The sequence below is a fragment of the Zonotrichia leucophrys genome, chromosome 2 (genome assembly GCF_028769735.1).
Source record: "Zonotrichia leucophrys gambelii isolate GWCS_2022_RI chromosome 2, RI_Zleu_2.0, whole genome shotgun sequence".
Lineage (NCBI taxonomy): Eukaryota > Metazoa > Chordata > Aves > Passeriformes > Passerellidae > Zonotrichia > Zonotrichia leucophrys.
Window position 1 is genome coordinate 143,962,697 of NC_088171.1, and position 12,475 is coordinate 143,975,171.

The window sequence follows — 12,475 nt, forward strand, 5'->3', positions numbered from 1 at the left end:
AAGGAGTTTCTGTGACAATCCCTGGGTATTCAGTGGCACTCCTTCCTACCTACTGAACTCTTCCTTACCACCACCCACTCCTGACAAATGCTTCTTTCTTCATTTCCATAAAACCATCTTGTGCAGGAGGCCTTTTTAAATTCAACAGAAGAACATTTTCTTACCCTCTTATGCATTTTGGAAAGATGAATCATTTAAAGGTACCCATACCACAGATTTACTACCTTATTAGCTAAACAAAGCTTTATTCTTGAAAATGCCCATTTTGGAGACAAGATCAAAATAATGCAAAATCAGTTTCAAAAAAAAGGGGGGAGAAAAATTTGAGAAAGAACACAAAACCACCATATTTAATCTGCTTAAATAAAATGAAGCACGGAAAGCTCCCTGCTCCTCATTCTCAGCGGATTCTCTGGCTTTGTTGAGGTTTCAGGTTGCTGCATTCACTTATATAGAAGCTTATGCTGAAGAAGAAAATCTCCTGATCATTCAACATCATCTCTTCTAACTAATCAGTGCAGAATTCCCCACATAGTTACTCCAGATATAATTTCTCCTTTCTGGTATAATATGGGTGCTTTGAACCTAGCCTGCCATTTCAAGCCACCAACTTGGTTCCAATCTGCCCTGCTGAAGAAAGCATTGTCTCTGCTCCCTGACCCCAGGGCACTCCTGTTGGCCACACCAGACCCAGCTCAGGAGCTGCTGTGCTGCCAACAGCCCTGTGAAAGCTCCTTTTTAGCCCACCTTCCATCAGTGCAGCGCACACTGACAGACATCTGTACTTAGCTACCATTGCACATTCAGAGAAGGCACCTCCTCCCTCCTAAGAGCTACAGTCACAGGTAGCTGTTCATACCAGGGAGTGGAAAACTTGTCCACTTGAGCATATAAAACCAAGTTAACTTTGGGCTGGAGAAAAGGTGAGCTCTCCCAATGGATCATTCATTGATGGAGATCACTGGGAAGCAGCATGGGCACTTCTACCAGCCTGCCACAGCACACAGAACAGGGCCAGGTCAGGAGAGGTATATGCTGACATTCCCTAACCCACACCAATCCTTTCTGCTACACATTTTCCACTGCTGTTCACATTGACAGACACTGCCTTGCCTCTCCTCAACCCTCAAGAGCCTGATCTCTTCTCAGTGAGAGGTATTTCTATTTTGGGACCATGCTCTGATTTAATAGTCTCTAAATTTTAAACCAGAAATTATACTACAGTAAAGCACGGAAAGTGGTAAATTCTGGTTTGCCATCTGTCTCTGAGATAGTAAAAACTGTCAGGTTCACATTTAGATAAACCACTAATTGTTTCTTTAAAACCTTGTGTCTTTTTTATTCTGTACAGATATGTATATATTTATGGGCATGTGTGGGATCTCAGCACCTCAGGACTGAGGTGCCGAGTCACCGAGACCACCCTTGGGGGGCTCGGGAGTCCTGGAATGTTGCCAGAAGTGTCTGGTGGCTGGACTTTGATCCTACACAGGAGACGACACCTGTATGAGGATAGGAGGATTTCACCGGAGTGAATGGTGAAGGGATTAGTTAATTAGAGGGTGAGACACAGGGTTTAGGATTTCTGTACAGGGGGGTTTAGAGAAGTAAGATGGAGGAATTGGGGCGTGTCCTGTCCTTCTTCTTCTTCTCCTCCATCTTCTGTGGTGATGGTGGCACTTTAGGATTGGTTATTACTAAAAGTGCACTGGTTAATAAGGGTAAAAGGTATGGGGAAAAATGATAATATTGTATACGTAACTTTGAATATAAAGATAGGTGACCGCCCCGGAGGGCAGGGAGTGTGCTCATGGCTGGCTGCTGAGCAGACCTCTGTCGGGCCGAGAGAAAATCTTTTAGATAAACAATTAATAAACACCGAGACAAGATTTGAAGCCTCTTCTCATCCTTTGAAGCGCGGGCTGCCCCAAGGTCACCCCGGGCCTTTCCAGGCCATCCAAACAGCCGAGAATCGGACAGGCATGTGTGTGCATAAATACATATTAGAGTGTATTAGTGAATGTCCCTGCTCATGGCAGGGAGGTTGGAACTCGATGAACTTTAAGGTCCCTTGCAACCCAAACCATTCTGTGATTCTATATTTGCCCTGACGTATTTGTACACAAAAGTCTACATGCTATAAACCATACTTATGAATATTTGAAGAGCTTATTGCTAATACACATGAAAATCATGGTTTAAAAAACACATAAACCTTTATTTCTATATTAACACAAAACTATTGTCCAGAAGCCAATCACAAAAGTGCTTTGCACACATATTAAATTCAGCTTTTCTAGAAATCAACACCAACCCAGAGGCACACATTTGCACAAAGGATGCTACTGCCCATTGAGACCATTAGAGTACTAAAACATCAAATACATTTTGTGTACCTTGCAAACCTTTGCAATTTGTAGAGGGGTAAAAAATCCACTAATTTCTGTGTCAGCCTAACAACAACAAAATAAAAAAGTGGCTCAAGACAGCGACTGTAACATTAATATGTCAGTATATTATCTGAAGGAGATGCATGTTCCAACTGGAACAAACAACTCATGCTTATGTTAGAGGAAGTTTAGAAATTCACAGCATTTTTAAGAGATTTGCCTTAAAAGATCCCATATCCTACCAGTACCAGAACCCATCCACAAAAATAACATACCAGAGAAGAAATATTTTAAACCATTCCAATATTTCGCACAAGACAAATCCATGACAAAACCTTGAAGGCAATCAGAGCATGCACAACCTATGTACTTATCACAAAAAACTTCTCTCTCCATGTATTTTAAGAAATTATTTTATTATATTGAAAAAGTAATCCATGTGAAATATAAAAATATTTGAGGTTACACACACAAATGGGTGTAATGAATGCTTGGTAGTCATGTGCCTGTATTGTCAGACACAAGAATAATTATTTCATGAAACACACACAGATGATTTATCAGCTTCAAGGGACTAAAAGTAGTAAACCTTTCACTTACCAATTTACACACTTCTCTAACCCTGGCACAGAAGTTACTGCTGGCTATCCTATAAAACATGCCTGCCCTCTGATCCAGTCCCAGTTACAGGACCCACGGAATGAAGTAGAGAAATAGCACCTTACAAAGTCATGACTGTGCAGCAGCAGTATCAGCTTTCCTCACAAAAAAAGTCCAGACTTTATTGGAAATACAATAAACACAGACTAGACAGCTACTAAGTTATTGCATGCCACTGAAATTGCAACAACACAAACCCCTTTAATTGCCACAGTGAAACAGAACCAAAAGAGAAGATTAGCATCAAGTGTTGGTCTCCTGTAGCTCACTCACTCAGAAATGAGCAGAATTCCAAACCCACTTAATTCTGAACACAGAGAAGTGATTCAAACCACCCTTCCCATCCTTCCCTCCCCACTCAATTTATACTGTTCCTGCCAGTCACCAGAATGAAAATTGTTTCCAATTGTTGGTCTCAGCACATGGCTACATGACAAAAGTGTTATGTAGCAAATGAAAGGGTGTTCAAGTGTTAAGAATTTTCTAGAGACAACCTCTTTGTGTAAAAGGTAGATATACAAAGGTCCAGCTTGAACTTGTCCTGAACTACTTAAGAAAACCCCAAAGGGTGCCAGTGAGAAGAAGCAAACCAAAATAACACATCAACAAGCACTTATCACTGTGGTAACTGATGCCAGCATCATTTCATACACCACCATTTCCCAACTGCTTCGAACACCAATTAAAATAACATCATTTTTAAAACCTTGTCTTTTCTCTGAAAAAATTCTGAAAATTTTAAGCTTCAACTGTTTTAAGCATAACCTAATGAAAAAAGCATTCAGTGATCAAACTGAGTAAATACATTTTCCCAAAAGTATTTTTTCAGGTAATGTCAAAATTTAACATAGATCCCATCAGTTGAACTTTCCTCACATCTGCTCTTAGCTACACGGTCTGATGTAATGCAACAGTCTCTCCAAACTCCACATATGTGACAAAAATCACCAACCTCCAGAGCTGTGAAGGTCACAACAGATGAGCCAGCTCATTTGTGTGGGCTCTTAGAAGAGCAGCAGAACTCTTAGCCACTTAATTATTCTCCAAGTATTACTCAAATGGAAGCACAGTCGATATTGCTTAGAAAAGCACAGTATTGCTAATTGTAATTTGTTTAACAACTGGATCCTTCTTTGCAACCAGACTTCTACCCAGCAGCCTTTGCTGCAAGAGCAAGACACTAGTCAATATCTATGTATGATCACTTCTGCATTAAATGAAGTTAGCAGCACATTTTTTCTAATGACCACGGTGTGGATGTTGGATTTTGTGCATACTCTGACACACCTGGGAAAGCTTAACAATATTTTGTGCAATTTCTTCCTTCTAGCTCTCAGTTGAGTTACATCAATACTTTGGGGTCTAACTTATTTTGTGCACAAGGTACCTTTAGAGATATCTGAAAAATAAGCTGAGAGATTTGTTTCCAGGAATGTTGAGTACACTGATCAGATTTATTCTTTAATTTTTGTCATGTAGGAGATGCTGAAAATTAGTGACAACACTTGAAAGCATCCAGTGACAGCTTCTCCCACAGGCTCTAAACCAGCTTCACTGGGTAGAAACTAATCTTGGTGATAAACATCAGAGAATGGTTTGGGCTGGAAAACATCATCTAGTTCCAATGCTCCTGACATGGAAGGGACACCTTTCACTAGAACAAGTTGCTCAAAGCCCCATCCAACCTTGCATTGAAACCTTCCAAGGATAGGGCATCCACAGCTTCTCTGGACACAGAGGGGCATTGACAACTACTTAGTGACAATATTCTTATCTTTATACTGGCAACAACACACCTTGAGCCAGCTACAGCTGCTGGAACAGCTAACACTGACTGCATACAAACCCACTTCAATTAGCAGCAGTGAAGCTGAATAGTACAGAAACCTAAAATGGCAAAACCAGTGAAAAAAACCTTCCCAGTTTAAATGTCACTACAGCACAACTTTACCTATTTCACACCCCAGCTGCTGGATAAACACATTGGCATGACTGCTGGGATAAAATATGGCTACAGCTCAGAAACTAGCACACCCACAGCCAGGCTCCCAGCTCCTGAAGATGCCACTGTCCCCAGTTCCAGGCTGCACACAGGGCTTTGCCAGCACTAAGGCTGCACAGGACATCACCCAAGAACCTTCCTACATTACAAATGCTCCTGTGTTTAAAATAACGAGCGCTGCTGCACTCTGTTTTTTAGTGAGCCATGGCATATTGTCAGTCTTTTTTTCCTGTGACTTGATAGTTCTTGCCCACATCAGCAATCTATTAAGTACTGTTTTAAAAGCACAAAGGGAATGATCCTAAACTAATAGAAGTCTATTCTCTCCCTGAATTCTTGCAAATCTCTCTTTATGCTTTTTTACAAAAGCTAGGGGAAATATATTGATTTGGGTGTGAGTATTGGCTACCAAATACTACCCCACAAAATTACTTCTTTTTTTTCCAGCATAATTCATTAAAGTTTCTTGTAATTTACCCGAGACATTATAAAGTGACATTTTCATTTAACAAAAATCTAACCTGAAAAGCTTATATGGAAGAGACATATCTATACACCAGCACACCCAAAAAAGATAGAACAAGATTATGTATTTTTGAGAACAATCAAACAATAAACTCATCAGAAGATAGTGAACATTTGAGGCAAGGTCTTTCAAAAGGAAACAAAATGAGGAGAAGATGACATATAAACAGCAGAAACACAACCACATTCAACAGATGTGCTAACATAGGGTTATTAAAAATGTGATTCTTAGCAACTTGAACTGAAAAAAAGTACAGAAGTCTCTAGAAAATTGCTCCCCCCACTATACCAGAATGTAAATTTCACTAACAGGATAGCTCTTTGGTTGCAGCATCGGAATTAAATACTACAAAATATTTTTGTCCCCATTTAACTCTTTTCCTTCTTTTTTCTGAAACCACAAAATATTTTGCAGCAGGCTCTGCATTTAAGCTGTTATCCCAGTAACTCACAGGCACTTTCTACTCAGGGACTACTTGATCAGGACTAGTTATTCTTCCTGGCAGAAAAACTCTACAAACATTGTCCACAGTTTCTCTGAATGCTACAAAAGTCAAAAGTGACACTGAGGAATAAATGCAGCCTCTCCATGGTGCTGCAGGCACTCAGCACACTCCCATCTCATGGCCCCATAAACTCCAACCCTGAGTGGCATTGTTGGGACCTTCTACCACCATTCCACCATTACTACTACCATCAGAAATGCTTTTAAGAAAACAAAATTGCCCTGGCTAAGGTGAGGGAACAGACATGATCTCTTACTTGAGAAGAGGAACAACTCATGCTCCTTCTTCTCCTAACTCCTGAACAAATACTTAAATGCATACATTGATGGATGACTGCAATATTCCATTTCAGAATGATTCCATTCAGAGAAAAAAAAAGTGAGTATATTAGCATAATAATACTGTTTCTTGAAAAAAAAAAAAAAAATAAAATTGTGTCTGTTTTTTCCAGGCTGCAGTTTCAAGGGTTTCATTAGGTTAATTAAAAAAAAAAATAGGATTTCCAGTATAACACAGACCTTGAAGACAACTACAACATGATGGGACACTGTTATGGTCCAGTTTTGTTCTGCTTATGGAGACTGCAATGATGGCAGACTCGGTGAGATTTCACCTTTCATCATGTTAAACCTTCAACCAGCACCACTTATGAAATTCAGAGCTACATTCATGTCACCAGCTAACAGAGCATCATCTTACAAGCAAACTTCATTACAGGGTATAACAAAGAATGACACTATTGGATAATAACAGAAAGAGGAATAAAAACACATCTAGAACCAATCTATAAAATAAGCATACATTCAATTTTTGCTGTTTTTAAGGTAAATTTAAAAATGGAAATTAGAAGTCTTATTATATACAGTAGGAGTTATATTTCTAATCTAATTCTAATTCTGCTTAGCCTGTGACTAGAACTTTACAAAATGCATAAATGAGGGGATTGGAGGTACTCTCTTAAAAAAGAAAAATAAAATCACAAGAGTATAATTTAGATTTGAAGCATTAATTTTTTAATTTCCATGTTATGTTCTTTAATATAATTATTTCCTCTGGACATATATAATTTAGTGGGAAAATTATAGAAAAGAAAACACAATAATCGGGACAGCCAAGTCCAGTATTTTAATAAAAGACTCATCTCAAAGCTTCTATTTTCTTCTACATTGCCTTTCAATCAACATGCAAAAATAGCATAAATGCACAGTAGAAAATGAAGATGTATACCTCATCCTCATTGTGGTACAGAAAACCTACAGACTTCTAAAAGCTATAAAGGCTGAAGAAAACCAAGCCATAGACATGTGTATAATACATATGATTTAATTATATATGTGTTTAATTACCAGAATAATTCTATATACAACTTAAGACCAGAGTAAAATCTGCTTTCTCAATATACAAGTAAAAAAAGTGAAATGAGAAGGGATATCAAAACTAAAGCAAAGAGCTGTGTTTGATTATACTCTGTAGGTTTATTTTGGGAATGCTGGCACACATTATGACCAGTTGCAAACTGGTCATGCATAGAAAAGAATTTCTGACTCATATACAAGTGTATAAGTGACAGCAACCAACCAAGGGTGCAAGAAGAGGATATTTTAACTCCTCTGAAAGCCTACAATGTAAAGGTAACCTTAAATTCCCCAAATTGACCTGACAAAGTCATTGGGACAGCACAGAATCTACAACTTTCCCTTCCATACCAAAGACACTTTAAATACAGGGCTGATTTAAAAGGTATTGTTTTAAAACCACAGTGAAACTTAGAAGAATTTGGCAGCAATTTTCAGCATTTTATGAAACATTATGAGCACTTTGCAAGCAAACTGCTTCTTTCTTCACAGCATTTTTTTAACCTAGTATGGTGTTTTGCAAAAAGAGCCCCATGCTATTTCTCTTTTATTACTGTATTAGAGAACAGATGCCCTTGGAGAATACTCTATAATTTTCTTTTAATAATATCACACTTCAGATAATAATTCATAGCCAAGATTCTAAACATAGCTAAATTACACTAGCAACAATTTTCTTTAAAATACTCAGGCAAAAAGCATTCACATTCCACAGATTCAAACACAGAAGTTAGTCAAAGAACACAACTTCCTATATATGCAGGACTTGAAGGAGAAGGTTCACATTCAATGAAGTTAGAGAAGACCACACACAATCATCCTTCTCTTCCTCAAGCTCAAAACACTTTTGCTAACACTTGTACTAGACACCCACAATGAATATAAAATAATTGTACAACAAACTCTGCTGTGTTTATTTTGGTTTGTTTTATCTAACCAGCAGTCTAAGTAACGCAGGCTGAGAGAGGTGGGGCTGCTCAGCCTGGAGAAGAGAAAGCTCTGTGGTGACCTTACAGCACCTTCAGCACCTTAAAGAGCTACAAGAGACCAGGAGTCTGACTTTTTATAAGGGTATGGAGTGATAAGGACAAGGGGGAATGGCTTTAAACTGAAGGAGGGTAGATTTAGCTTGGATGTTAGGAAGAAATTCTTTGCTGTGTGGTGAGGCCCTGGATCAGGCTGCCCAGAGAGGTTATGGGTGCTCCACCTGTGGGAGTCCTCAAGGCCAGGCTAGATGGGGCCTTGAGCAAACTGGTTCAGTGGAAGGTGTCCTGGCCAGGGCAGGGAGCTGGAACTGGATGATCTTTAAGGTCTCTTCCAACCTAAATCATTCTATGATTCTATGATGAGGATGTATGTCACTTCAAAAGAACACAGGTTGGCAATATCCTTCTTTAAAATAAGGAATATAATTTATGTTTCAGAATGGAGAAAGGAATGTGGGGAAGCAAATGAAAGCCAGGATTGCTACCACAGGGTAACAAGAATGCGTGGACAAAGTTGATTCTTACCATGTAGTTTTTCATGCTTGTATAGTATGCAACTAGAACATATAGGCTACCTTTAAACATAGGACAAAATTCCATAATCTGAAATCCATCCAAAAGAACAATAATTACATAATGAAGTATATTTAATCAGAAACCAAATTATTAATATTTTAAATCTTATGCTTTTTTTTCCTTTTAACTATACATTCCCCCCCCAAGCACAAAATTAAGACTAATACTAAGCCCTATTAAATGATAGCATTTATCTTTTAGTTACCTTGGTTTGCAAAAACAATTTATTCATTTCAGTCCACTCCAAATATTGTATTAACTAAATCTAATGGATGCAGCTAGTGCTTGAATAAAATTAACCTCAGTCAACATCAACCAACATCAGTCTTAAAGACAATCAAGGTTTCCACAATCAAGGAATAATTTTATATAAAAACAAGACAGACCCAGATACTAGAAAAATAATAGATTAACAGGCTGCAATATTTTAAAATTAAGTAACAGCACAGTAGCTCTCACAAAGTTGCAAAGAAGAAGCTGTGAACACAACAGAAACTTCTGAATTTATGCTACAGTATCTTCACTTGACAAACACCTTCCAATTTTGATGTTATGCAACATGATACAATGTTATCACCAATAAATATAGTACCATTTCACGATCAGTTTTAGTGAGACTGACATTTTCTTCATTTTTACATTTCTGCAGCTTCCTTATAGTATTTTTGATGAAAATTTAATACCTCCAAATGCAATTTAATTCAGTGGAAGCATATGAATGAAAATGGATTGTTCTCCTTTTCCTCAGGAAGTAACAATGGTTTCAGGTATCAAAAAATGCAATAGATGTCCTACAATATACACCAAATATATGTGTATGGTTAAAAGATTCACTTTGGAACATAAAATGAATGTATAGAAAAAATGGTGAGTAATATAATAAAAATTTGGATAGGAAAGATGAAATTGTTAAGCAAATGAAGGTTGTAATCAATAGCATTCCACATTTCAGCTGGTATTTCATGACTGAAAGCAACAGGACAACAGGAATGCCTGCAGGTTTTAGTGGAAAGCTAGAGTGGTCAGAGTTCCTGAAAAATATGATTTTCCTGTTTCTCCTCTTCCAACCACTCATTCCTATTGCCTTCTTTGTACCAGCACACTGGTGATCACAAAGTCAAGGAATTAGATCAGGTTGAAGTTGCCCTTTTTGGTGGGTTGTGCCCATTGTAAATGAGGATGCACAACTGCACACATGGTAGCTCCAACCCCTTCAAAGGATGCACAAAGTACAAACCTGCACACACAGATCAGTGTGTTTTGGGGCCAAGTAGGCCAAAGGGGTGCATCAGGAGAGCATTGCCTGCAGGTCAGAGAGGGGATCCTGCCCCTCTGCTCAGCCCTGGTAAGGCCTCACCTGGAGTGATCTGTGCAGTTCTGGGCTCCTCAGCACAAGGCAGACACTCCCGAACTGAGACCAGTGAAGGAAAAAAGATGGTTAAGGGACTTGAGAATCTCTCTTATGAGGAAAGGCTGGGGGAGCTGGGCCTGCTCAGCCTCAGAAAGAGGTGACAGAGAAGGGATCTCATCAATGTCTGTCAGTATCCAAGGGGAGATGTCAAAAAATGGACCAGGCTCTGCTCAGTGGTGTCCAGCAAAGGACAAGAGGCAATGGGCAGAAACTGATGCACAGGAAGTCCTACCTGAAAATGAGGAAGAACTTCTTTACTGCAGTGACCAAGCATTGGCACAGATTGCCCAGAGAGGGTGTGGAGTCTCCCTCAATGGAGATTTTCCAGAAACTTCTGGATCAATCCTGTGCCATGTGTTCTGGGATGATGCTGCCTGAGGAGGGACATTAGATCAGATGACCCACTGTGGTCCCTTCCAGCCTTACCCACACTGGGACTCAATGAAAATTGCCACGTGACCTGAGAAGGCAGATTATATTGTATATTTCAACTACATTAGGATCCATTCCATCTGAGCTGCATTCCTTGCAACCCACCTACTTTTGATCTGTGAAGATATACTTTGAGACTGTAAAACTAGAATGCTTACAAAACAACTCTGTCAGAAGGCAGAAATATCCATGTACAGAACTAAATTCCATCTTCTCCTTCACCAAGCAGGGGTAACTCCATCTACAGATTTCCTGTTTAAATCTCACATTGTTTCTCTTGATTTTTTAAATGGTTCTATCCTTCAGAAACTCAGTCAACTATTTAAACTACAGCAATTCACTGCTGCTCCTTACACCTTTTCTCATGATCTTCACAAGTGCATAAACCATGGCTGAAGAAGGGTCTGAAGTTTTACATTTGCAGCTACAGAGTTACTGCACCTGACAATATCAATGGAGCAAAATCTGAAAAGCACTTTATGTAACTTGCAGTGTTCTGCATTATTAACTGTCAGATAACCTGGTTTAAATACCTCCTGCTGCTTTTACAAGACCATTTATCCACCACAGCAGACATCACTCCATGCACACAGCACTTCCTCTCAGCACTTCTTGCTCAGAGAAGGGTGGTATTTAATAAGGGGGAATTTAGTTCTGCAGGCCAGATGCTGGCCTTAACAGAACACTAAACAGAAAGAAAACACTAAGAAATGCAACAGAAGCTGTGGGAAATTGACAGTAGCTTTTCTAGAAATACTTCACCTTGAATTTTCTTTCACAGAGCAGCTCCTTCAAAAGTCTCACCTATTCCTCCTTCTTACCCAAGACAGTAAGTACAACCCTTCAGATCTCTGCAGAGCAGTCACAGCAGGCACAAGGTCCAGCTTTGGAGAGGAGCACATGGCATCACAGAGGGCCAAGCCCCCTGCCTGGCCTCATAGGCCTATAAAAATCCCAAATGGCAAATTGGGGTCAGTATTCAATGGCTGAACACAGTCTGTTCCAACATAAAGGGCAGAGGACTTTAAACAAACCAGCAGGTAGCAAATTCAAAAAAAAAAAAAGAAAGAAGGAAAAGTATAGTGCTTTGCACCACAAAGGGTAAGCTGTGGAACTCCCTGTGAATTTGAAAATTATACAAATTTCAAAAAATTGAACCAAAACAGGTAAAGTCATGAAAGAAAAACTCAGTACAGCCTTTAAATATAAATTTAATGCCGTTGTTCTGCCATACCCTGAGCTGCATGTTACTGGAGACAGGGAGGTCATACTGGAGAAAGTATCTCTACAACTCTGCCTTTTTCCTCTACTGTCCTTATCCTCTACTGCTGGCAACGTCAGAAAAGCTCCTAGGATCTTATCAACTTCTGGACTACCCCATCACAGCTGTTCTTCCCCTCACTGATGGCATTTCTGTTATGTAATCTGTAACAAGAAGGAATTCACCAGTACATAACCATATATGCACAATACCAAGCACAGTCAAACCTCAGTAAAAAGATGAGGAAAAAAGCCCACAAAAGTTTTGCAGAAAATTAGGACAATTTTTCCTCTTCAGATCTGAGAATCAGATATCATTGCAAATGCTCCAAAAGCTATTTACACATAGAAGGGGGAAGATTTTCTAAAAGG

General features: G+C 39.1%; 1 protein-coding gene across 4 annotated transcripts in view; it reads right to left on the bottom strand.

Moving 5' to 3' along the window:
- The window catches only part of ASAP1 (ArfGAP with SH3 domain, ankyrin repeat and PH domain 1), a 123,761-nt gene that overhangs the window by 70,596 nt on the left and 40,690 nt on the right, over positions 1-12,475 (bottom strand). The window lies entirely within an intron of this gene.